Source organism: Erinaceus europaeus, chromosome 17, assembly GCF_950295315.1.
Source record: "Erinaceus europaeus chromosome 17, mEriEur2.1, whole genome shotgun sequence".
Lineage (NCBI taxonomy): Eukaryota > Metazoa > Chordata > Mammalia > Eulipotyphla > Erinaceidae > Erinaceus > Erinaceus europaeus.
The window spans coordinates 79718197-79743272 of NC_080178.1; the positions used below are offsets into that span (position 1 = coordinate 79718197).

The following is a 25076-nucleotide window of genomic DNA, read 5'->3' on the forward strand; positions in this document are numbered from 1 at the left end:
GCTGGAGGGGCATGGAGGAGGGGGACTCTGAGCTTTGGAGTGGGGACATTTTGAGGAGTGACATTTCTCACCAGAGCCACAAGCACGGCCTCCCTGCCCTCACGCTGCACAGGCTCAGAGGATCCCCAGATGAAACACAGCGCGGGGAGGAGGGAGTCCAGGCATTAACATTCTGAGTCAGGGGAGTAGATGGGATAGGCCGGGAGGTGGTGCAGAGGACAAAGCATTAGACTCTCAAGCATGAGGTCCTTAGTTCAATCCCCAGTAGCACATGTACCAAACTGATGTCTGCTTCTTTTTTCTCTCCTTCTATCTTTCTCATGAATAAATTTAAAAAAATTTTTTTAATAGAGAGTTGCTAGATGGGCATGTTCCCTCAGTGATGCGATGGATGCTGTGCGAGGCACACGTCTCCACAGACGTGAAGAGAATAAGCCCTCTTCCAAGCACACAATCTTCTTCTTGGGCCTCACTGACCTCCCTCCCTCCGAGTCTCAGGAAGGCACCACCGTGAAGTACAGAGAAGTTAATGTCTGGGGCAGGGGTGTTGACCATGGGCAATAAGTGGCCCAGCCTCCCTCGTTCCCTCTTGCATGAGCCCCAAGTCAAGGTTCCATGGTTTCCAGAAGGAGGCAATGCCCATGGCTCTTCACTTCCATGCCTGTGCCCACCTCATCACTGTGCTTCAAACACAACCCCAGGTCTTGGCTTCCAAGAATGTGCTACTTCCGTGCCACTCTCTCTCCCTCTGAACCTCCCATCAGATCACTTGCCAGCAGAGGGGACACAGAGGTTCTTTGATTCCACACTGATGAGCTGCAAATCCTTGAGCATCTCTGGCCCTCCTTCCTGTCCTTCCTCTCACCTTTGCCTGGGAGTCACCAGTGGGCAACCCAGTCAGACCAGAGGCTTTCCTCTGATCTCCCTGGATCTGCTGGAGTCCCCGCACACAGGTGAAAGTCCTGAGATAGGGGACAGCTGTGGCATCAGCCCAGTGGGCTTGGGGAGGCTCTAACCTCTCTGAACCTATTCCCCCACCTCTACAGTCAGAAAAGTATCTGAGCACATCTCATAGAGTTTTGGCTGCAGTCAGATGTGGGGATGTTTGTGAGAGTCTTTGTAAACTAACCTTCCCCACAGCTGATCTGCAGTTAGCACCCACCAGAATAGCTGCTAAGGCTGCGGTTTGTCTGACTGGCAGAGCCCATGCAATGTCTGTTATTAAATGTCTCAAATATCAGTTCTGACACTGCTTTGCTTGTACATCTTGCATGCCTTGCTTGGCAGCCGCTGGCTAAACTCCCTGAATAGTGGAACCTCAGCTCATCTCAAAGGAGAGTCCAGGAGGGCCATGTTCTTCCCAGCTCTCCCCCAACAGACCTGTGCCAAGAAAGAATGTGTCAAAGGCAAGACACAGAAGGCATTCCCCAGACAGATCAATCCCATTTCCATCTCCCAGACACAGAGTACACTGGGCCCAGCCCACTGCTAGGGAGACCAGTATTTCATCCGGATCAATTAAGTGTGCTTTAAAGGGTCACATACTCTTCCCTCACCCATCCACCAAAGGCCCTCAGCACAACTTGGTTCATTGCTCAAGGAGCCCTGTGAGTGGCTGCTCCCCCACTAATGCAGGAAGACTGGCCTGGCCTTAAGTCTAAGTGATTCAAACCCCGGTTAATCCTGGGAGGCTGGGGGAGGCTCCTGATGCCAGGCAGGGATGTCCAGAGTTGGCATGAGAGAGGCGTGCTAACACTACCAAATGCGGCCTGATACTGCAATAGGGTAGAAGTTGAGGAGAGGCCTTAATTAACATCTGTTTGCATATTCATTGTCAACTGTTCATTGTTTAAACTAAACTCACCCATCACAGAGATCCACAGTGACTGCCAGAAAATGGAAGACTCCTTAATCCCAGATTCTGCTTTAGAGAAGATTGAGAATCTGTCCTGTGTGATACCCACAGTCAAAGATAGATTCCAGGAGTTGGGCAGTAGCGCAGCGGGTTAAGCGCAGGTGGCGCAAAGCACAAGGACCGGCGTAAGGATCCCGGTTCGAGCCCCCGGCTCCCCACCTGCAGGGGACTCGCTTCACAGGCGGTGAAGCAGGTCTGCAGGTGTCTGTCTTTCTCTCCCCCTCTCTGTCTTCCCCTCCTCTCTCCATTTCTCTCTGTCCTATCCAACAACGACGACAACAATAATAACTACAATAATAAAACAACAAGGGCAACAGAAGGGAATAAGTAAATAAAATAAGTATTAAAAAAAAAAAAGATAGATTCCAACTGAATTAAACTGACTAGTGACTATACTTAGGCACACCCCACCCTCATCTCCCACCCCAGCAATCGTTAGCTCAGCTCAGAACTAGGGCTGCAAAAACCATCCTTCCTGCCACACTCACTACTGCAGCTTTGAAGTTGACACCTAGGGCCCTGGGCCAACCCACCCTTGGGGGCAATAAAAGAAATGCTCCAGATATTATGTTTATGGGTCAAGAAGCAAGCTTTGACAAAGTGCTTGGTGTGCAAGAGAGGAGGTGAGAACTGAGAGGCTGACTTGAGGAGAAAATAGAGAAGAGAACTGATACGTCCCATCTGCAACCTCTTAGGGCTTCAACCCTGGAAAATTCTGCAGGTTCAACCCATTTTGCAAAATGGACACTTCACAGGAAATCCATCTCAGGTGGGCATTGAAGGGCCACTTTCTCTCTCTTTCCTCCCTCACCCCCCAGTCTTTGTATCCTGTAGTTGAATCCCCAGGTTCATAAGCCTTTATTTTTTATTAGTATTCATTTATTTAATTTATTTATTCCCTTTTGTTGCCCTTGTTTTTTAAATTATTGTTATAGTTATTGTTGTTGTTGTTGTTGTTGATGTCGTCACTGCTAGATAGGACAGAGAGACATGGAGAGAGGAGGGGAAGACAGAGAGGGGGAGAGAAAGACAGACACCTGCAGACCTGCTTCACCGCCTGTGAAGCGACCCCCCTGCAGGTGGGGAGCCGGGGGCTCGAACCGGGAGCCTTACGCCGGTCCCTGCGCTTTGCGCCACCTGCACATAACTTGCTGCCCGGACTCCCTCCATCCATCTTTCTTTCTTAAAAATATTTATTTATTTCCTTCTTGTTGCCCTTGTTGTTTTTAATTGTTGTTGTTCTTGTTGATGTTATCATTGTTGGATAGGACAGAGAGAAATCGAGAGAGGAGGGGAAGACAGAGAGGGGGAGAGAAAGACAGACACCTGCAGACCTGCTTCACCGCCTGTGAAGCGACGCCCCTGGAGGTGGGGAGCCGGGGGCTCGAACCGGGATCCTTATGCCGGTCCTTGTGCTTTGCGCCACCTGCGCTTAACCCGCTGCGTTACTGCCCGACTCCCAAGCCTTTAGTTCTATCTCCATTTTTTATTATCCCCATCTTTTTAAAAATTTCAGATCCAGTAAAGTCCCCCTAAAGAAGCTGAGACTGGCTTGGTCATCTGGCTCTCCCTGCTTCAGCCCCTTCTACACCAGCTTCTGACTTAGTCTGGGGCCTGCCAGGCCCCACGCTGACAAGATCCCCAGGTAATGTAAGGCACCAACTCCCCCTAGTGCAGACTCCTTGACCTGCATTGTCTCTGAAGGAGAAATGGCACAAACAGCAGAGCTGGCCTGGCCCGGAGCAGGAGGACACTGGGATCCACGGTCAGGCTAGACGGGAACTTGAGCACCAGCCTTAGAAGGTGGAGGGGACTGTGACTTTCTGTGACCCTCTTAAGTCTTCTTATGAACCAGAGTGACAATAACAGCACTGTTTCCTCTGGGGAGCTGGTTCACCTAGTAGCCTCATTAGAGTTTCAAGTGAAGATTTACGCAGAGCAGCAAAGAGCTATACGTTAGTAACAGAGTCGCATTAATATGGAGAAAAGGTCTGATGCAAATTGGAAAGTGGCATTATGAAACTCTGATAAATGACTGTGCAGAACTCAAGATTCCATTTGGAAGCCTGGTGGCAAGTAGGTGACAGGCAGGTTTTCCACAGGAGGCTCCCGCTTCCCAAGCTTTGCCCACATATGACTCAGAAATGGCTCAGAAGGCGCATCAGTATGCAAGGGTGGCATTCACTCATGAAAGTGACTCACTCTTTTCCCAATTTAAATCACCCACAGCAGCAAGGGCAGCAGAAAACGGCCCCACCCAGTGACACCGAGTCGAGTGGCGATTCTGCAGAAGATGCCCGAAGCCCTGACCCCATACTTATCTCCACACTTTCACTGCTAAGAACTGAGTCTAAAGCTGTGCTTAAAGAGGCCTGGACGGTGGTGCACCTGGTCGAGTGCACACTCGCTCATCACTGAGGACCTGAGTTCAAGCCCCGGATCCCCTCCTGCGGCGGCGAGGGGGGGGGGTAGCTTCAGGAACGGTGGAGCAGTGCAGAAGGTGCCTCTCCTTCACGCTGACTTTCTCTCTCTCTCTCTCCCTCTCACCTAGTATCAAAGAAAAAGGGGGGAAATGACCACCGCAGTGGTGAAGCCCTGGCACAGGCACAAAGCCCCAGGGATAAACCTGGTGGCAAAATAAATAATTTAAAACTTAAAAAATATTTGACTAAAGGTTTGCACAGACCCACCCCATCCCCAACTTAACTTTAAAAAAGGTAAAGACTTTATTTCAGGGTTAGAGTAAAAGAACATATCTAAAGCAGAGCAAAGTACAACAAAACGAAACTAGATGCGAATGGATTTCCAGATAACAGGGATGGAAAATGTATCTCGATAGGAGTTGGTTATTTGACTTTATCATTCCTGGTCAAGGAATCTTTGTTTTTATACCATTCCTGAGGGGGAAGAGGACTGGGAAAACACCTGAGGAAGTCAGGCACTGTTTCTCTTATCAGAGAGTGAAGGCGGAAAAGGAAGGACACCTGGAAGTTGTAATCGATATAAATGTGGCTTAGAAAGGAAGTGAAGGCAGAGCCATGGAAGTGAATAAAAAGGGCACTGTAGGGAGGCGGGTGGTAGCGCAGCGGGTTAAGCGCACGTGGCGCAAAGCACAAGGACCAGCTCAAGGATCCCGGTTCGAGCCCCCAGCTCCCCACCTGCAGGGGTGTCGTTTCACAGGCGGTGAAGCAGGTCTGCAGGTGTCTGTCTTTCTCTCCTCCTCTCTGTCTTCCTGGCCGCTCTCCATTTCTCTCTGTCCTATCCAACAACAACAATAATAACTACAACATCAATAAAAAACAAGGGCAACAAAAGGGAAAATAAATTTAAATATATAATAAAATTTTAAAAAGGGCAATGTATATATATATATATATATATATATATATATATGTATATAGACATACATAGTCAACCCATATCTATGGTTTTGGGAGAAGTATGGTGGTGACCACTGGGGGGGGGGCATAGAGCTCTGGTGGTGAAAGTGGTGTAGAATCATACCCATATTACTTTATAACTTTGTGAATCACTATTAAATCTTTACTAAAAAATTCTTGGTCAGACAGTCTAGGAGGTAGCACAGTAGACAAAGTGTTGGACTCTCAGAATTCAATCTGGAAACACATGTACCAGAGTGATGTCTGGTTCTTTCTCTCTCTCTCTCCTCTCCTATCTCTCTAGTAAATAAATAAAATCTTTTTAAAAAAAGTCCTGGCTAGGGGTGAAAGAGAGAGAGAGAGAGAAGGAGAGGGAGAGGGAGAGGGAGAGGGAGAGGGAGAGGGAAAGGGGGAGAGAGAGAGAGGACACAGCAGCAATGGGTAGGATTTGCGTGCAGAAAATTTCAGATTTTATTTCCTCTATCTCATGATGTCAGACTTGAGAAGTGCTGCTCCCCCCTCCTCTCTTATGAAAATAATTAAATCATTAAAATAACTTGACCTTTGTCTATGAAAGGAAAGCTTTAGAGCTAGTCTATGTGCAAGAGATAAAGCCAAAAAAAAAAAATCCCAAAGAACGAGATCACCAGCCTGACTGATCGATACTTTAGAGCGGTCCCTTTAGCTACACAGCAAAAAGGAATTTGGGAAAGATGGGACAATGAAGGGGAAAATTAATAGAAGAAAAGCTGGATTGATCTGGCAGCCAACCCCTGGGACGAACAGAGAGGCAGCACAAAGTACTCCAAGGAGGAATAGATAGTGTCTTTTTAAAAAAGTTATCGCTTTTTTCCGTATCAAAATTCATTTCACCTAAATCCTTTCATACCGGTCAAACAATTAACTTGTCCTCTGGGAAGTGAAGGTAGAAGGCTTCTCGGGTCGGAATGAACAACCATAAAAGCCTGACCAGCTAAAGGAACTGTCGAGAGAGTCAGCAGGATGGCAAGTAGCAGAGAGAGTGAACACCATACTCTACTCCACGCGCAGCGTCTGTGGCCGTCAGGAGCACTAGCCAGGAGGATGCCAGGGGCAGGTAAGTCCAAGCGAATCTAGAGGAAACCATATCCAATGTTTCTACCAAGTGTGTCCGTGACTTTTTTTTTTGGTTTGAATTTGCATCTCCATTGAAGCATTTTGTAGGCCCAATTAAAAAGAATAAGTATGTATTATTTGTAAAAGCAAAATTTTAATCAGTAGTAAAAAGGTTGCCCACTTGACTCCAGCAAGGCATACACCCTCAGTAGGAACCAACAAGCCTTACCAGGATCACCTCTCTTCAGGGGAAAATAGTCATCTGTCTGCCTCCTCTCCGAGATCTGCACAGGAGATTTGTTTGAGGCACGTCCTATGTCAGCCCAAGGCCGACCATTAGTTCTCAGGCTCTGTCAGCATGGCTTCCAGAAACCCTGGACCTTTCATCTGAGAAGACCAGCAAGGCAGAGCCGCCATGAAAGGATCCTTGTTACTCTCAGACTGTCTATATTTGGTATGCAAATACTTCAACAAAGATCCACATGTAGAAGATGGACCTCTCTAGAAAATAAAATGGTCATGTCTCCCAGCTATAAGCCAGACACCTGTTTCTATCCTTCTAGAAAATTCTAAGGTCAACGTTGCAGAGTTCCAGCCATGGCCTTTCTCATTCATGAAGGAAACCCCATTCTGTTCCCTGTGCTCTCTCTGGTCTTATGAATCTTGGCAGAGGGTTGCTCTCCTATGGTGATGACTCCCATATTAATTTAAGTCTTTTCAAGACATACTTGCTAATTAAAATGGGAGACTGTTTTTATCCCTTTAATTAAGATATAAGATGGGAAGCACAACTGAATCTGGTCCATTGAAAATATCAGTATTATTAGCTGCATAGCTTGCTTCCATTAAAGATGACTATGTTAAAACACTTTTCACTCCCACATTTGCTGGAACTCTGGCATGTGTACTAACCAGGCCTTGACTCTATTATGGTAGTTTGGCGAGTGGGACCCCGTTGAAAAGGAGTCACCAGCTATCTCAGCTCTAGACTCCTGTCTTACGTTGGGATCCTCGGCCTAAGCTCTGAGAAGCACGCCTCAGGGCCGGCCCAGCCGATGGATGAAGAAAACAGAATACTGAGCCTCCAATCCCCACCCATCAGAAGTCGAGGACTGCCCCCAGGAGTGCCCGTCCCTCAGTCCCTCCAGACTCGCAGACATCACAGAGGGAACATCAGTGCATCTCTCATGTGTGGTGAGTGAGAGACAGGTGAGCATCAGTGGCATCTCTCATGCACCTACAGTTCCACCAGGCTAGTCAGAAAGTGACAGGAAGACTTGAAGGGAGGATTGTCCCACACTGGCTCAAGAGATAAAATCATGGGCCAGCAACTAGAGTCCCAGTTGAGACTCTCTAGAAAAAAATAAGAAGAACAGAAGAAGAAATAGACGACTTTGGGGTGATACAAAGCTGAGAAACAGAAAAGGCCCCGGAGACAAGAATGGCGGCATGGTTCACAGACGGACTCGGCCGAGCAGCCCAAAGGTAGCTTTGCACCCAGCACGCAGCCCTGGCCCAGTGGCTGCTGTTGCAGGAAGGGCTGAGGGGGAAGTCGGAGAAGAGGACAGCTGTGAATCTGACCGTGTACTAAGCACAAGGGCTGGTGGTTAGCTGGGAAATGCAAAATGAACATATTGTCCACGACTGAGTCTGAAAAGTCACCCATCCATCAGAAATGACACCAAGAAAGAGACTCGACTGAAAGTGAATTTCTGAAGGTGAATCCCGGACTGGGTTGAAAAGAAAGGCTGGTGGGCATCAAGGACGTGGGCTTTAGGAAGGAGGGTGGGGCCCGAGAGACGTGTGTCAGGGAGATGTGTCCAGTGAGGCAGAAAAGGGTGCGCTGGACTAGAGCCCAGACTGGAGGTGCCGCCCAGGAGCACAGTCACAGATGTCCCGGGTGTTGAAGTGCTGCTCTGTCGCAGGAGATGAGTGGCCTTGACCAAGAGGCTCAGCTTTGTGGAGTCCCCGCCTACCACAGCAGTCTGTGGGGGCTAAATAAGGTAGCACAGGACAGACTCACAGCATACTGTCTGCCCCCTCGTGGTAGCCCGTGAAAATTACTTCCTCCCCCCCAACTCTTATTTTTATTGTCTCCATGGTTGTCACTGGGACTTGGTGCCTGCAAGAATCCAGGGCTCCCAGTGGCTTCCCCACACCCCACATACACACACAGAGGACAGAGAAATTGAGAGAGGTGGGGAGATAGGTAGACAGGTAGAGAGAGAGAGGGAGAGAGACCTGCAAACCTGCCTCACTCTCATGAAGTGTACCCTACAGGTGGGGAGCTGGGGCTCACTCACCCAGGTCCTTGCACATGGTGGTGTGGCTGTTAACCACGTGTGCCATCTCCTGCCTGGCCCTCCCTCCTCTTTTTTACTTTAAATCACAACCGAGGGTCATGTGGCCACCGTTAACAAGCAGCCACAGACCACACAAACTTACCGTCGCAGATATGAGCGCTCGGCCTTGTGGTGAGAGAACACTCTTGGGTTCAGTGACTGCTGAGCCTGGCCTGGGCCGCCCGGGCAGGGCCAGACCCAGTGACTCTGTGATTCTGCGGGCCATATACGGCCCAAGGGCTGAAAGGTCCCCACCTTTGAGAAGCTAACGCCAAGTTGGGGCATGTCAGGAATAGACTTTAAACCCTCAGCCTCCCCAGGACTGATCACAGGACTTTGAAACGACCGAGGCCAGCTGCCTGCGGCGATTGTCTGACATAATAAAGGGCTCGCTCTCCCGTTCGGAAATTCTGCTCAGCCAACCCCTCACTGAGCATAGAAGAACAGGGACAGCCGGGAAAACTCACAGTTGAAAGAATGCCCTCATTTAGATCAGACACCCTCCTCACTTACTTATATAAGGGCATCACCAAAGCCCAAAGTATCTCCCCCATGTCTCTCAAGCCCATGTCACCATCTGGTCTTTTGTCCTCATTTCCCATATGTTTCTACCCACGTGTCCTCCAAGTCAGCGGCCTTGTACACGGAGTCTGTGTGACCCTTCTCTCTGTGTCTCTGGACGGTGTCAGTCAAGTCCAATCTTAAGTGTCCTCCTTGACCCTGCTTTTCCATCCTTCACATCCAGTTACTCATCCAGCCTCGCCAGTGGCTTCTCCTCCGTGAGCTTCCAATCTGCTTACATCTTCCCACCCTGCTGTGGTCATTCACGTTCAGACTCCTTGCCAGCACCTCACATCAGCGTTAGTGGTATACGTTCTACCAGTCCTTTTGCACTGGCGTGGTCTCAACACTGAGTCCACCAGCCCGGAGTATCCTTTTGTGTGCGTGTGCATGTGGGTTTAGCTTTTGTCCATCTGACAAACTACCCTCCTCACAAACCTTCCTTCTCTGTGGAGACTTTCATATTCCCTCTGTGTGCCAGGAAGCTCAGTAGCTCAGAGCTAGCCACTGGCAAGTCAGTGTTGGAAAATAATAATGAGCGGGGGGGGGGGGGGAGGGGGAGGGAAGAATACAAATGTCAGAAAGCCGGTTGAAGTGAATGAACTAATATGAGAAGAATATAGAATAAAGTCAACTTTGGAAGATCCTAAATGCTCAGTTTCTGGACTTCTCTCCCCTGAAAATCATAGTAAGTCACTGGAAACCAGCACTTTGGAAGGAAGTAGTTCTGCTTGCAGAAGATCAATAGAAGGGGCTGGAGAGCACGCTCACAGTGGGTCAGACGAATGCAGACAGGAAGGGTGGAAGAAGAGGACTTGATGGAGAAGGAGAATGTCTCTAGCTGGGATAAACAGAGAGCTTGGGAAGGCCTGCTTGGGGGTCCAGCTGTCTGCAAAATGCTCCAAGCTCTGCCTGGCCACTCAGGAGCACAAGCCCTCTGCCAGCCTTAAACTAATGACTCCCTTCAGGAAAATGCGCTGCTCTTGGCAGCCACGGCCCCCCTGTGCCAGCAGCAGCAGGGGCCTAGTGCACAAGGCTGTCCGTGGGGCTGGAGCAGCGGCTGGAGCAGCGGCAGCAGGCAGAACACAGCCCTCTGCCTCTCTCTCTGAAGTGCGCTCGCTCCCGTATCTGCAAGCACTGTGCTGGAAGACAGAGCTCAGCGCGTGATCAATCATCCACTCTGCTTTTCTCCATTTCACATCCTCAGAATTCAATATCAATTCTTATCAACAGGCAAGTTATTTATTAATTCCATCTCCTTCTGATGTTGAAAGGTTCTTAGGACTCATATAAAAGACCAATCCTGGATGACAAACATCCACGGAGAAAAGAAATTTTGAGTTCCTACCCTGAGGAGAGAAGATAGTCAAGAATTCCTCATACTGGCAATAAAGAGAAGAGGAGATTGATCCTAGGGCAGGTGAGATGGTTCATCTGGCGGGGGAGCATCTGTGCATGTGCGCAGCTCAGGGCTGAGCTGCTGGTGTACCACAGAGGAGGTGTCATGGCAACGGGGAAGCTTAGGTGTCATGATGTCTCTCCCTTTTTTCTTCCTCCTCCTCTTCCTCCACGTCCTCTCCTTCTCCTCCGTTTTCTTATTTTTTTTCCCCACCAGCATTATCACCGGGGCACAGCACATGCAGGACAACTCTACCATCGCTGGCAGCCATATTTTTCTTTCCTTTCCTTTCTAGTTAGATGAGGCTGAGAAGGAGGAAGAAGGGGCCAGGCAACGGCGCACCCAGTAGAGGACACACATCACCGTGTACAAGGACCTTGGCTCAAGTCCTCCCCACCCTGCTTCCTACCTGCAGGGGTTGGGGAGGAGTTTCACTAGTGGTCAAACAGCGCTAGCGGTGACTTTCCGTTTCTCTCTGTATCTCCTTCCCTCTCCGTTTCTCTATGTCTCATCAATAGAAAGAAAGGAATTGTGGTCTGGGAGGTGGCGCAGCAGATGAAGCGGTGGACTCTCAAGCAGGAGGTCCTGAGTTCAATCCCCAGCAGCACATGCACCAGAGTGTACCAGAGTGTCTCTCTCTCTCTCTCTCTTTCTCTGCTTCTATCTTCATGAATAAATAACTCAAATCTTGGAAGGGAGGAAATAAGTAGCCACCAGGAATGGTGACTTCATCATGAAGACACTGAGCCCCAGAGATAACCCTCCTGACAATAAAGAAAAGAGAGAAAGAGAGAGGTGGGGGCGGGAGAGGAAGAAAGAGACTCTCGACTGTGAGCTTGTGACTGAGCGCATCACTGCACTGGCTGAGACCGCAGGTTCCTCCAGCTCAGCTAGGGTTTAGTGAGGGTCTCCTCTGGGCCCAGCGTATCCTAATCCTATCAGAACCCACCAAGGTGTGGGTGAGATAATTTGCTTGCCTTGTACAGTCCTAAATCCAATTGTTTTGCATCTTCACACTAAATGAACTGTTTAGCTTTGTCCAAACTGTCTTTCACTGAGCACTAACTCAGGTCTTCAGAGATGTTGCAGGTCTCTGAGCATCTGTGTCGAGCAAGGTCGTACACCAAACAAAGATAAACATACTTTCATTACTGTGGGGCTCCTCCAACACTTTGATAAATGGATGCCTTTAGGAATCTCCCAGAAAGGAGAGGATAATCAGGCTTTCCCAGACTTTCTGTACTATAGAATCCTTTTCAAACAACGCAGAGCCAAATCAACACCCCAAAGGGCCACACTTGGGGCAGCACCGGACTATGAGCTTTGTCATCTTAAAGTAGCGGCTGAAATGCAATTATAAATGTGCTCCAGTATGAAAGACGAGAGGCCGCTGTCTGATGGAGTCGGTGTGGGTTGGTGGGTAACAGAAAGGGGAGTCCATCTGTGTTCTCAGTGAGCACTGTCTCTGCCTGGCAAGTGACCGCACAGGTCACACCATCTCCCCTCAGCTGTGGAGGGAGCAGATGAGGTTCAATGACCTCTAACATTCTGGGGTGCATTTTGTGAAAAAGGCATTCAGAGCTTTTAGCCAAAGGCCCTTTTCTTCACTGATGACATTTCAGCAAGATGAATCACTTGGGAGGGGCAGGGCCTCACTCTCTCCTCAGCCGCACACTTGCCAGCAGGAGGCCTATTCAAGGAGACTTCAGAGTAGGTCCCTGTCCAGAGTGGCTGCTCTGTGTTTACTGTGGGCTTGTGGGCCTGCAGGCACCGCAGTGTGGGAGCTGGGCTGACAGACCCTTGCAGTGTCTTCATGGTTTGATATTTTTAAAAGTTGAAGGGTGCTAGAAATTTTTTTCTTTTTACCCAACAGTAGAACCAGTACAGAAATGAACCAATCATGAGGGTCATGTTTGTCAAAATGTGAGTTCTTCATTCTCCCCACAAAAGAACAGAAATAATCTTAAAATGTCAAGTACCACAGACAGTGATTGCAGAATTGTTTGTTTTGCCTTTAAAGGTAATTTATTTGAGGGGCTGGGCAGTGTGCGACAGGTTACCATGCACAAGGACAAGGACCAGGGTTCAAGTCTCAGGTCCCCACCTGAAAGGGGGAAGCTTCATGAGCAGTGAAGAAGGGTTACAGGTGCCTCTCTCTTTTTTCTTTCTTTCTTTTTTTTATAGAAATATGTCTATTTATTTATTATTGGATAGAGACAGGGAAATTAACAGCAATGGGAGAGCTAGAGAGGGAGAGAGACAGAGAAACACCTGAGGCCCTGCTTCCTCATGAAGCTTTCCCCCTGCAGTTGTGCTTAACAAGGTACGCCATCACCTGCCCCCAAGTATCTCTCTTTCCTTGCCTCTTCCTCTCCCTCTCTTTCTCTCTCCCTTTCCTCTCAATTTCTCTCTATCCTATCAAATAACTGGAAAAAATAAAGGAAAAACTGGCCACCAGGAGCAGCAGATTCAACAGGCAGGCACTGAGCTCCAGCCACCTAAAAGAGAGAGAGAAAAAAAAGAAAGAAAGAAAGAAACAGGTTTGGAATGACACTCATGCTGTGCCAGGAATCTTGGTAAAGAAAATAGCTCCTCAGGAAGTCTGCTAGCCATCTTGGCTCTGCCCTCCTCCAACCCTTTATCCTTATTCCTTTTCATTCTAAGTAAGATGTGTCTTGCTGTCTTTAAGTCTGGGTTAATTCTGTTTGGGACCCTCTGGGCTTCTTGAACTTTTATGTCTTTGATGTTGTCTAGACTAGGGAAGTTCTCAGCTATTATGGCCTGAAGAATGCTTTCTTCCTCTCCCTCTCTTTCTTCCTCTGGTAAGCCAATAATGCGTATATTATTTCTTTTGAAGTCATCCCATATGTCTCTGTTGTTGTTTTCAGTATCTCTTAATCTCTTTTTGAGATCTTGTACTTCTTTCTTAGTTTTCTCCAATTCGTCCTCGATCTTGCTAATTCTGTCTTCAGCCTCATTGATTCTATTCTCTCTGCCCTCTACTGCTTTCTGGAGTTCAGCTATTTTGTTGCCCTGTTCTGATACTGCATTAGCTTGTTCATCTAGTTGTGCTCTTAGCTCAGTTCTTTCAGCTTTCAGCTCTCTAATTACGTCGAGATAGCTGTTGCTTTCTTTCAGACTTTCATCTGCTGTTTCTGCATTTCTGATGACAATTCTTTCTAACTCTGTTGCTCACTCCTGTGACTAATTCCTCAACTAGCGTTTGGATGTTGATCTCACTCTTCTGTGTTTCTACCTCTGGGGCCATTTAGCTGAACTTTTGTCCTGTTTCATTCCTCCAGCGTTTCTCCTTGGTTTAACCATTATTATAGTGTGTTATGAGGTCATTTTCTCAGTATTTTTCAGTCCACTGACCACTCATGCCTGGATTGACTTGTGTCTAAGTAAGGTACTTAAAGAGTTCACAGCTGTGGAAATAACAGTTGTTTCAGTGATATCTCACTCCCTGAGTTGAAAGACAGTGGCTGTTAAAGCCTCTTTTGTTCTTTTTCTTCCCTGTAGAAAGAGGAAGAGGAGAGGAGAGGAAGGGGGGGGAGAGAAAGAGACACCTGTAGTCCTGCTTCACCGCTTGTGAAGTGACCCCCCTGTAGGTGGGGAGCCAGGGGGCTCAAACTGGGATCCTTCCGCTGGTCCTTGTGCTTCACACCATGTGCGCTTAACCCGCTGTGCTACTGCCCAGCCCCCTATTTATGTATTCCTTTTATGTAGACTCCATATGGGTTTCTTTCATTTTTTTCAGTAGAAATATTTATATGTACATATTTATAAATACACGTATCATACAAAGAAGTAGGATAGTCTATATAAGGCTATATCTAGACATATCTATATATCATACTAAGAAGAAACACATATACAAAGAGTTGAGTCTTCTCACCTAATTCAGAATGTTCCCTATATAATTTTCAAGTGTGCTTTTATAAAAAATGATTTTTTTTCTAAAAGAGAGAGAGAGAGGCAGAGGGAGGTGGGAGAGGGGGGAGAGGGAGAGAGAGACAGAGGGAGAGAGAGGCAGAGGGAGAGGGAGACAGAGGGAGAGAGAGGCAGAGGGAGAGGGAGACAGAGAGGAAGAGGGGGAGAGAGAGACAGAGACAGAGAGAGAGAGAGAGAAGCAGAGGGAGAGAGATAACCAGATCCATCACTCTGGCGCATTCCAGCACACTAGTCACTAAGCTATGCCACCTCCCAGGCCACCTTCCAGTTGTTTTTCTTTCTTTTTTTAAATTTTTTTATATTTATTTATTTTCCCTTTTTGTTGCCCTTATTGGCTTTCATTGTTGTTGTAGTTATTGTTGTTATTGATGTCGTTGTTGTTGGACAGGACAGAGAGAAATGGAGAGAGGAGGGGAAGACAGAGAGGGGGAGAGAAAGACAGACACCTGCAGACCTGCTTCACCGCCTGTGAAGCGACTCCCCTGCAGGTGGGGAGCCTGGGGCTCGAACCGGGATCCTTACGCTCGTCCTTGTGCTTTGCGCCACGTGCACTTAACCTGCTGCGCTACCGCCCGACTCCCCAGTTGTTTTTCTTTTGTCTTCACTTAATGCTGTTTTGTAAACAGTTTCCTAGGGGCTGTGGTTTCCCTATGCAGATCACCTGAGGTGTTGGCTCAGAGACAGTCTGATGAATTTACAAGCTGTTCTCAACATGGCCCGTGATGGCTGTGGCATTATTATCAGTGGCTCTTCTGGAAAGCAATTAAAGTTGGCATTGCTATCGCTACCTGATGTGTTTAGATTAGCTCCTGTAATTGTTTTCTAAAGCCATAAATTTCCCAAGTTAATTATAAACAAATTGCTCTGCTTAATTAATGGGCATCACTAGCGGCTTTTATCTAATATGCATGTGAATGAACCTTCTGACAGCCTCATAGGGGCTGGATTAAGAATCCCAGGATGATGTTCCTGGGAGAGAAGTCAGACACCCCATCCTGGGTCTTGGGTGTGCTCCGGAACCTTGGGCCCAGAACTTGCTAGAGTGGAGTGTTCTGGCTGCCTGGGAGGGGAAAGGTGGGTGTCTTCAGGGCACAAGTCACTCTGGACCCTCCCTGCTTATGCATCAGTATGTGTGTGGGAGAGAGGAGATGGCTGGGCTCCCTCTTGGGCCATGACCAAGCCTGTCTGTACTCAGCATCCCTTTCTCTGGGCTCCCTTTTGGGCCATGACCAAGCCTGTCTGTACTCAGCATCACTTTCTCTTCTGTCACACCAGATGGTCCTCCTCACATCCCTCCTGTCCTGTGGCTCATGTGGCATGGTACTAATGAGGCTGGACTGGGGCCAGGCTCCCAGGGTTCAAATCCCTGCTCTGCTCACTACCAAATATGGGGACACGGGCAAGCGACTGCTTTCCAGCACAGTGCCTCAGGCTGGTCATTTGGAAAGAGGGGTGATCATTGCATCTGTGGAGAATAGATACTTGACTTATTCATTGGCATGTTAATTCATATTTACTTATTCTTTCATCTTTTAAAAACATATATGTGTATTTATTTACTGGATAGAGACAGAGAGAAATCGAGAGGGGGAGAGCGAGAGGTGGAGAGAGATAGAAATGGCAACACTGCTTTGGCATTCATGAAGCCTCCCTGAGAAGGTGTGGACCGGGAACTTGGACCCGGGTCCTTGTGCATGGGAACATGTCTGCTCCACCATCACAAGTGCTCTGCTCTGGGAGGGATCTATGTGGACAAAAGACAAGAAAGGCAATGCATTGCCCTCCCTCCCTCTACTACTACAAGATGGAAATACTAACTTCTGATTCCTCGGGAAGTGATCTGAGGTGAAGAGCATCTTGGACACTGCACCCCCCACCCCCACCCCCAGACTAGCCTGCCAGGGCCGCCCAGCCCTCCCAGATCAAAACCAGTTCTCTTAACTCTGTCACCAGCAAGTACCTCCTTGCATCCTGCACGGCCATAATCATAACCCACCACAGGGAGGTGGACAGAGATTTGCTCTAAGCACTAGAAAGGGCTCTACACCACTTCTCTGTGGAAATTTCCTGGCATCTCTCTGTGGGATCTAGAAGATTCATCCTCAAGTGATGTGCTATCTTTCCTCTAAATAGCTTTATAAATTTTTAATCAAGATTGTATTTCAGGAGCTGAAAACTACTTGAATTCTACCAGACTATCACATTTGAAAGGAATTTTATGAAACCCAAATGGAATTTTTTAATGCCTTCTTCAAGTGGGTTTCCAACCAAGTCCTTCAGAATCTTTTTTTTTTTTTTTTAAAAAAAAGACCTTTCATATACAATGATAAATCCAGAAATGTGACATGCAGTAAGTGCCATTTTATTTTAATCCACTTTGAAAAAATAATGAACTCTATTTGTAGAGTTTTGTTTGATAAGGAGATGTCTCTGGAGTTCTGCTATAAATGAAAAAAAAACTTTTTTTTTAATTAAATGACAAGTTTGAAATTTTGGAAAAACTTTTTGGAAACTATACTGTCTATGAATCCACTGGAAACCCCCCTTTACCCCCCCCACCAAAGTCACACATTTTGCTATTTATCAGTATTAAGTGACCAAAAAAAAAAAAAATCATGAAGTAAATTTGAAAGATTTAACTGACTTTACCAAATGATTGATTAATTCTGTCCTGTAGCATCACATCTAGTAAGTGGAAATATGTTTGGAAATCTGTACAGAATTAAAGGTTTTCATTCTCTTTCTGCCTTTTTAAAAAGATGTGTTTATTTTTTGTGTGAGCAGGAGAAAAGACACATACAGAGAAAGGGAGAGATTGGAATAGTACATAGCGACACTGGGGGTTAAACCTGGGCTCTCCAGGGCTGCAGACATGCAAGACGGGCGCACTGTCACTGAGTCACCTCCCTGGCTGACATGGGGGCTTGTACAGGCAGAAAGGAGGCAACACAAGGCAAAGGGAATCATCGTGGGTTGAGGTAACCCACTTATGGGAAATGGATAAAGATCTCCTGATAATATGATTATCTCCTGCGAGTCTCCTCATAACCTGCCTCCTGATAGATTTTTTCATTTTCCTTTTGGGAAATGCAAAAGCAACTTCAATAATCAACAGTGCAGACCAGAAACTCCAGTCTGACCAGTGAGGACTTCATTCCCAGCAGCTCAGGCATGAGGTCCCCGGCTGGAATCCTGGCCTCACATTATGCTATGCCCCAACCCCCGAGATGTACATAAATCTTTAAAAAAAAAAAAAAGGGAAAAAAGACTTTATTTCTGGGGGAGGCGGATACTGCAGTTGGGTTAGGTATTAGGTCTTGGTGGCTTAAGCACCAACGCCTCCATCTGAGGCCTGCCCCTCCATCTGAGGCCTGCCCTTCTTTCCTTTTATCTTATTTATTCATTTATTCATTGATTGAGTTTATTGCCACGAGAGTTATGGCTGGAGCTCAGTGCTGCACCACAAATCCACCACTTCAGCTGCCATTTCCCCCCCTTTTCCACCTTTATTTGATAGGACAGAGAGAAACTGAAATGGGAGAGGAAGACAGAGGGGGGAAGAGACAGAGAGACGCCTACAGACCTGCTTCACATCTCCCACCCAGGCAGCGCTCCAGGGCTCCAGTCTTGAGCGTGGTGACGTGTACAGGTAACCAGGTATGCAGCTGCCTGGGCCCCCAGCCCCTTTTCTTTTTAATACCAGTCGTGTTTGAATTTATGCTTCAGGCTGGCACATGCATTGTCCTCCAGATTCAGAATTTCCAACTCTGAAAGAGAGTTCAGTGCTCAAGGGAAAGAAAAGGTTTTGCTCCCTGCCGAAGGTGGATGGCCAAAGTGTGCCCGTGCTACGCGGGGACCCGGGTCCAGATAGGAACCACTGGGGGCTGGACTAGCAGCCTCAAGGCAGAAGCCAGGTTTACAAATCTAGCTCATAACACAGCTTGAATTTCCAGAAAGAGGGGGGAAAAAGTAGCTTCTCTGAACCATTAGGTTGTGATTTTTTTTAAATAGAGACAGAAATTGAGGAGGGAGGAGGTGGCAGAGAGAGAGGGGGACTCACAGCGCTGCTCCACCACTCATATGGCTCCCTGTAAAAGGTGGCAGAGAGGGGACTCACAGCGCTGCTCCACCACTCATATGGCTCCCTGTAAAAGGTGGCGGAGAGGGGACTCGCAGCGCTGCTCCACCACTCATATGGCTCCCTGTAAAAGGTGGCAGAGAGGGGACTCGCAGCGCTGCTCCACCACTCATATGGCTCCCTGTAAAAGGTGGCGGAGAGGGGACTCGCAGCGCTGCTCCACCACTCATATGGCTCCCTGTAAAAGGTGGTGGAGAGGGGACTCGCAGCGCTGCTCCACCACTCATATGGCTCCCTGTAAAAGGTGGCGGAGAGGGGACTCGCAGCGCTGCTCCACCACTCATATGGCTCCCTGTAAAAGGTGGCGGAGAGGGGACTCGCAGCGCTGCTCCACCACTCATATGGCTCCCTGTAAAAGGTGGCGGAGAGGGGACTCGCAGCGCTGCTCCACCACTCATATGGCTCCCTGTAAAAGGTGGCGGAGAGGGGACTCGCAGCGCTGCTCCACCACTCATATGGCTCCCTGTAAAAGGTGGCGGAGAGGGGACTCGCAGCGCTGCTCCACCACTCATATGGCTCCCTGTAAAAGGTGGCGGAGAGGGGACTCGCAGCGCTGCTCCACCACTCATATGGCTCCCTGTAAAAGGTGGCGGAGAGGGGACTCGCAGTGTTGCTCCACCACTCATATGGCTCCCTGTAAAAGGTGGCGGAGAGGGAAACATATGCTGCCTCTCCAGCCTGCAGCTGGTACTTCCTGTTCAGAACTCGGTTTACTGGCTTGCTTGTTGTACTTTACCACTCTCTGAGATTCCAAAAACACCCACCAGTTAGCCCATCCCCAAATGCTGATTTTCTTTGTACTAACACCTTTGAATGAGGAACTGCATTGATATCGGTCATTCTTCCTTTCAGAACTACAGGAGAGACTTCCTGTTTATTTGTTTGTTTGTTTGGGTTTGTGTGTGTGTGTGTGTTTGATGACTTCAGTTTCCTCCTTTCTCTCTTTCTACTAGTGATTTAATACTGATTTACAAAATTCTGAGATAGCAGGAGTGTAATTCCACACCATTCCCACCACCAGAGATCAGTGTCCCTACTCCCTCCAGTGGAGATCACAGTGGTTCTCCCAAGGTCACAGATATGGGCTGACTATTATTCCTATAACTGTCTATATTTTTACATATTTGCCCCCTTCCTTTTTTTATGGTTCTGTTTCCTGTTCCTTTCTAAGTTATACCTATACCTCCTGCTACTTCTGAATGTCCTTCCTTTTCCCTCTTCTCTCTCTGGGTGTTAGAGTCTCAGTTCAGAGCCCTCTGGTCATCTTTCCTGCTTTTAAATGCTTCTGCTCCAAGTCAATTAGCTTGTGCCAAGACCTGCTTCTGTCCAGTGGGCCTATTAATTTTTTCTTTCATTGCTTCAAGAATGTTACTTACTCTGACTTCATACCAAGTCGAAGGCTGACTGCTTAAATGCACTTCATCCATGTTGTACCTAGGAAAGATGCTTCCTCATACTGTCCTTGAGGAAGAGAGAAACCTCACTGGTGCTTCTTGAACTTCTTCTAAGCTTCTGCAGCTGTAACTGGCCTCAAGCTGCACCAAACGGCTCCAGGAGCTGAGTCTGGAAACAACCACAAGCAGTGTGATCACCTTTGGTGATCGAGGGGCATAAGGTTTAACTTCAAGGTTACAAAGGTAGGTCAGTTATTCAAAGCTTGCAGGTCCCAAGTCACTTTTTTTTTCTTTGTCTCCAGGGTTATCACTGGAGCTCCCTGACTGCACTATGAACCCATTATTCCTGGAACCATTTTTTTTTCCATTTTGTTGCCCTTGTTATAACTGTTGTTGTTGTTGGATAGGACAGAGAGAAATTGAGAGGGGAGGGGAAGACAGAGATGGGGAGAGAAAGACAGACACCTGTAGACCTGCTTCATCTCCTGTGAAGTGACCCCCAGCAGGTGGGGGTCTGGGGGCTCGAACCTGGATTCTTACGTGCGCTTAACCTGCTGCGCTATCACCCAGACCCCCCCCCCCGCCAAAGCCACTTTCCTGGTGACAATCTTTCATTGACTGTTAATGTAGTTGGTTAAAACAAGGTCTCCAAGTTCAATAAAGCACCTGAACAAAATTCCTTATGCCAAGAATAGTTCAGAGATAGACAAAGAGTTTGATTTTGGACTTTGAATCTATTGTGACTATGCTAGACACAATTTTTTTTTTTTTTTTGGACAGAATGTAAGTGTTGCCTAGATGATCCAAAAAGTACTATCTCCCATTTTAAGAGCTTTCGTTCTATTCCTCATCATTATTAAATATGTCACCTAATCTCACTCAAGGACAGAAGCGGAGTCATTAGACCTAAAAGGGCTGGTTTGGTGTATTGCACCAAAGTAAAGGACTGGGTTGGGGGTAGGGAGGAGTTTGAGGAGAGGAGGCTTTCAGGTCCCGGTGCTGATGGCTGGAGGATAACCGAGGCTGGGGGGTGAGAGTGTTTTACAGAAAACTGAGAAGTTTTACCCAGGTATCAGCAACCGTATTTACTGTAAAAAATGAGTCCCTGCAATAAAATATATATGTCATCTAAAGGTATGTTAACTGTCGTTTTAAGTCAAAAATTCAAGTAGAGCTTGGCCAGCATTCTATAGTAAGTCCAAGTATGTTTCAGGCATAGTTGTTCTCCTCCTTTGTACAGTTTCTTATGGAGGGGATTCTGCTCAACAAAACGGCAGCTTGACCGCTGCTGAGCCTCTGTCCCGTGAACAGGAGTGACCTGCCTCAGCGCAGGAGCTGTTTCTATTCTTCTAGGACAGGAGTGTACAGGCTCATGCTGAGAGGGCCACATAGGAGTATTTGGGCTCTGGAGGCCACTCCGACTGTGTTGCAGTTACTCAGATGTGCCATGCGGCATGAGAGCAGCCCCCTGCATACAATATGTGAGCAGATGATCCTGGTAGAGTTCATATATGGATGCCAAAATTAAATTTTATGTCATTTTCATGTATCACAAAATGTTAATCTTCTACTTTTTCCCCCGACCACTTTGATTTTCTTTAGTTCTTAGCCTGTAGTCCACACAAAATAGACCGCACACCCAGTTTTCTTTGGACTGTGGCTTTACACTCCCCGACCTAGAAACCACTCAGTAGGAGTGTTCTTTTGATGATTAGGTGGCACTTTCCAAAGAGATAAGATGGTTATTTATTCTAGCCTGCCTTCTTTCTAATTAGTACCTCAAAGTTATGTTACTCTTCAGTGATTGGAATGTCAGGATATCACAGCCTTGTTATAAAAATGGAAAGGGAGTAGTGACTTATTCACAGATGTCAAAGTTTAGTGTTGTGAGTAGAGACTGACCTTAATAGACCTAATATCTAATATTATAAAGAAGGACTAGAGATCAAATGCTTCTGAAAACAAAGTCATCATTTCGGTAGCCTCCAATATTAAACTGACTTCACGATCAATAATCCTAGAGAACAAGGTAACTAATCCAGTTGTGTAACCACACAGTCATTTATTTTGCAGACAATTTAGTCAGGGCATTAAGAAAACGACATTTCTCAAGGTTAAATGTGCCATGGGTATTTACAGAAATGTTCTGTGAGCAAGATGAGTATTTGGCCCATCTGCTTCACATTTTTTTTCAAGCAGAAATCATTGCTGTTTGTGCTCAGACGGAGAGCGTTGGGGCTCCACTGCCCCCTTATTTGTGTGTTGAAGTGAGTCCCGAATGCTCACTGTAGGGGATCTTAACACAAGCTCTCTCGTAGCTGTGCTTCCATTTCTGTGACTGCGTGTGTCCCTTATTGGGCTCCTCAGCCTTCCGGGGGGACTTTGGGATGGAATGAAACAGGATGGGATAGGATGGGATGGAGGGGCTTTCAGACCCTGGTACATGATAATAGAAAAGGACCTTGTCTCGCAGACCCCGACCACTGCGAGATGACAGGTGCGCCTGTGTGTCGATACCTGTACTGTAAGCCTCTAACTCATGACCCACCCAGCCCAATAAAGCGGAAAATGCTTTCGACACTCTGAAGCCCATTTCTGAATGATTGTAGGCAGCAGAGATGATGTTCCCCAGCCTGTGCCAGCGTTTCCTGGCTGGTGCTTTGGGGTGCCCGTGGGCTGCCAGGCAAGGCCACATCTATGCTCACTGTCAAGATGCTGCTGAAGACACTCTTTGCTGCACCGCACCTGCCCTGCAAGCAAGGATCTATACGAGCATTTGCCCTTTGTGGCCTCGTTACTATTCCTGGACTTTTCCTGAGAGGAGGAGCTGTCTTTGTGTGATCTGTTATTCATTATCATTTCTACAAGTCGTGAATGACTCAGTGGTTCCTCACCCTGGCCATACTTTGGAATCACTAGGGAGCTGCCCCCTCCCAATCCTCTGATTGGGGAAATAATGATTCACAGACTAGTTGTTGGTACAGTTTTTTAAAATCTCTTTCCATGATAAGTATTTGCTTATCACGTGCCACCACTCACCATGCTGTGCTGGGTACCTGACACCCTCTACCCACCCCATCACCCCCAGACCAACGTCCTTTGTTGTGCTGCGATACACCTCACCCAGTCCAAACTCATCCAGCGCCTCCCTTTCTTTCCTTTCTCCTTAAGTACCACCTAGAAGTACTTCTACCTGATATTCACCTTCCTTCTGGCTTTACTCACTTAACATGACTCCTTCAAGTTCTATCCAAAACAGGGAAAAGGAGATTTCAAACACAACAGACTAGTACTCCTCAGAGAGGTTTTATAACACAAAGAAATCAGTCCTGACCCACTAAACCATGGTCTCTGAGGCTACTTCAGGGAATATTTTTCAGAAGCTTCTTAGTGTCTCTACAAGCAGGACTGAGAAGAACGGATACCCACAGACTCATTCTCCTGGGCACTAGATAGCTTCCAGCAGTATCTACAGGCCTGGGGCCGAAATTCGTGCCCTTGCCCCTTTCCTGACACTTAGTAGCCCTCAGGTCTCATTTTTCATATTCGTGACTTAGTAATGATTCACCAAGTTGTAAGATAATAGGGGTTCAATTCCACACAGGTCCCACCGCCAGAGTTCTGTGTACAAGCCCCTCCATAGGAGACTTTCTCACTCTTTATCTTTCTGGGAGTAGGGGCCAAAATTCTTTTTTGGGGTACAGAAGATGGGAGTTCTGGCTTCTTAATTGCTTCTCTGCTTGAAATGGATGTTGGCTGGCCGATCAATTTGACCAGACTATTTCTATCGTTCCCTGGTGGGGTAGGGCTCTGGAGAAGTGAGAGGACAAACTGTTTAATAAACAGGAGCCAAAAGGTTGAAACAGAGCAGATGAAACGAGGGGTTTTCATGTGGGAAGAAGCTAGGGAGTCTATGTTAGGTATGTTCTATGGGTCCTATGACTTTAGTAATTTTTGCCTGAGCCTGATAGCTAACATGTAGGTGGGCACAACATACTATCCGTAGAGATGGTGTCAGAGCTGAGAATATGTTTTAATTTAATTGGAATCTGCATACAACTTTCTTTAGCCTGCTTTAAAAAGAATGGGGGGGGGAACTGAGCAGTGGCACACCTGGCTGAATGAACATCTTAAAATGCACACAAAACTGAGTTCAAACCCCTGGTCCCCACCTGCATGGGTGAGGCTTCACAAATGGTGAAACAGCGCTGCGGGCGTCTCTATTTCCCTTCTCTCTCAACTTCTCTCTGTTCTATCAAATAAACATAATAAAAGAGTAATCAGGTGACTGTAGTATTAGAGGGCTATCACAGAGAGACAGTAGAAGAAATGTAGTTGATTAAAAGGACAAGAACCAGGATTGTGAGAAATATAAAAAAAACTCAAGGCATCGCCCAATCTCTCTCTTTTCTCTTCCCCCAAACACCTGTTTCATTCGGCCTGTGTCTGCAGACCAAATTTCTTTCCTCTACCATAAAACTAGGTAAGTCAGCCTGGTCTCATTCAGCTTGTCAATGAGAATGTCTCCAAGCACTAATGTCAGAGTCCCAGGAGAATGTCATCTGTGAGTCATCTCACCAAGGCTATTCCCCAGGACAAGGAGGGCAAACATGCCTTCCAGACCCACCACAAGAATTGAGAGAGGCTGTCCTTCGCGCAGAAAGGTCATGGGCCAGGCAGTTATCCCTAAAGATCGCTCTAGCAATATTCAGGTGAGTGTTTGGGTCCTCCCAGAATAAGGAGTATGAGCAAGCGAATAGATGGAAATACTCAGCTCTATCTGGGCCTGTCTGAGAATTTGACCTTAGGATCACCATTCGCTGGGAGAATTTAAGAAATGATATACTACTTTAAGGGATAGTGGAAATGAAACAAAAATTAAAATGGAAAAGCAAAAA

The 25076-nt window shown here is 47.2% G+C and overlaps 1 long non-coding RNA gene across 1 annotated transcript in view; it reads right to left on the reverse strand.

Annotated features, from left to right (window-relative positions):
• Window positions 1-25076, reverse strand: part of LOC132533916 (uncharacterized) — a 348313-nt gene that overhangs the window by 48881 nt on the left and 274356 nt on the right. The window contains exon 5 of the long non-coding RNA XR_009545681.1: window positions 20161-20347. This is a non-coding gene — a long non-coding RNA (uncharacterized LOC132533916). The remainder of the gene's footprint in view (window positions 1-20160; window positions 20348-25076) is intronic.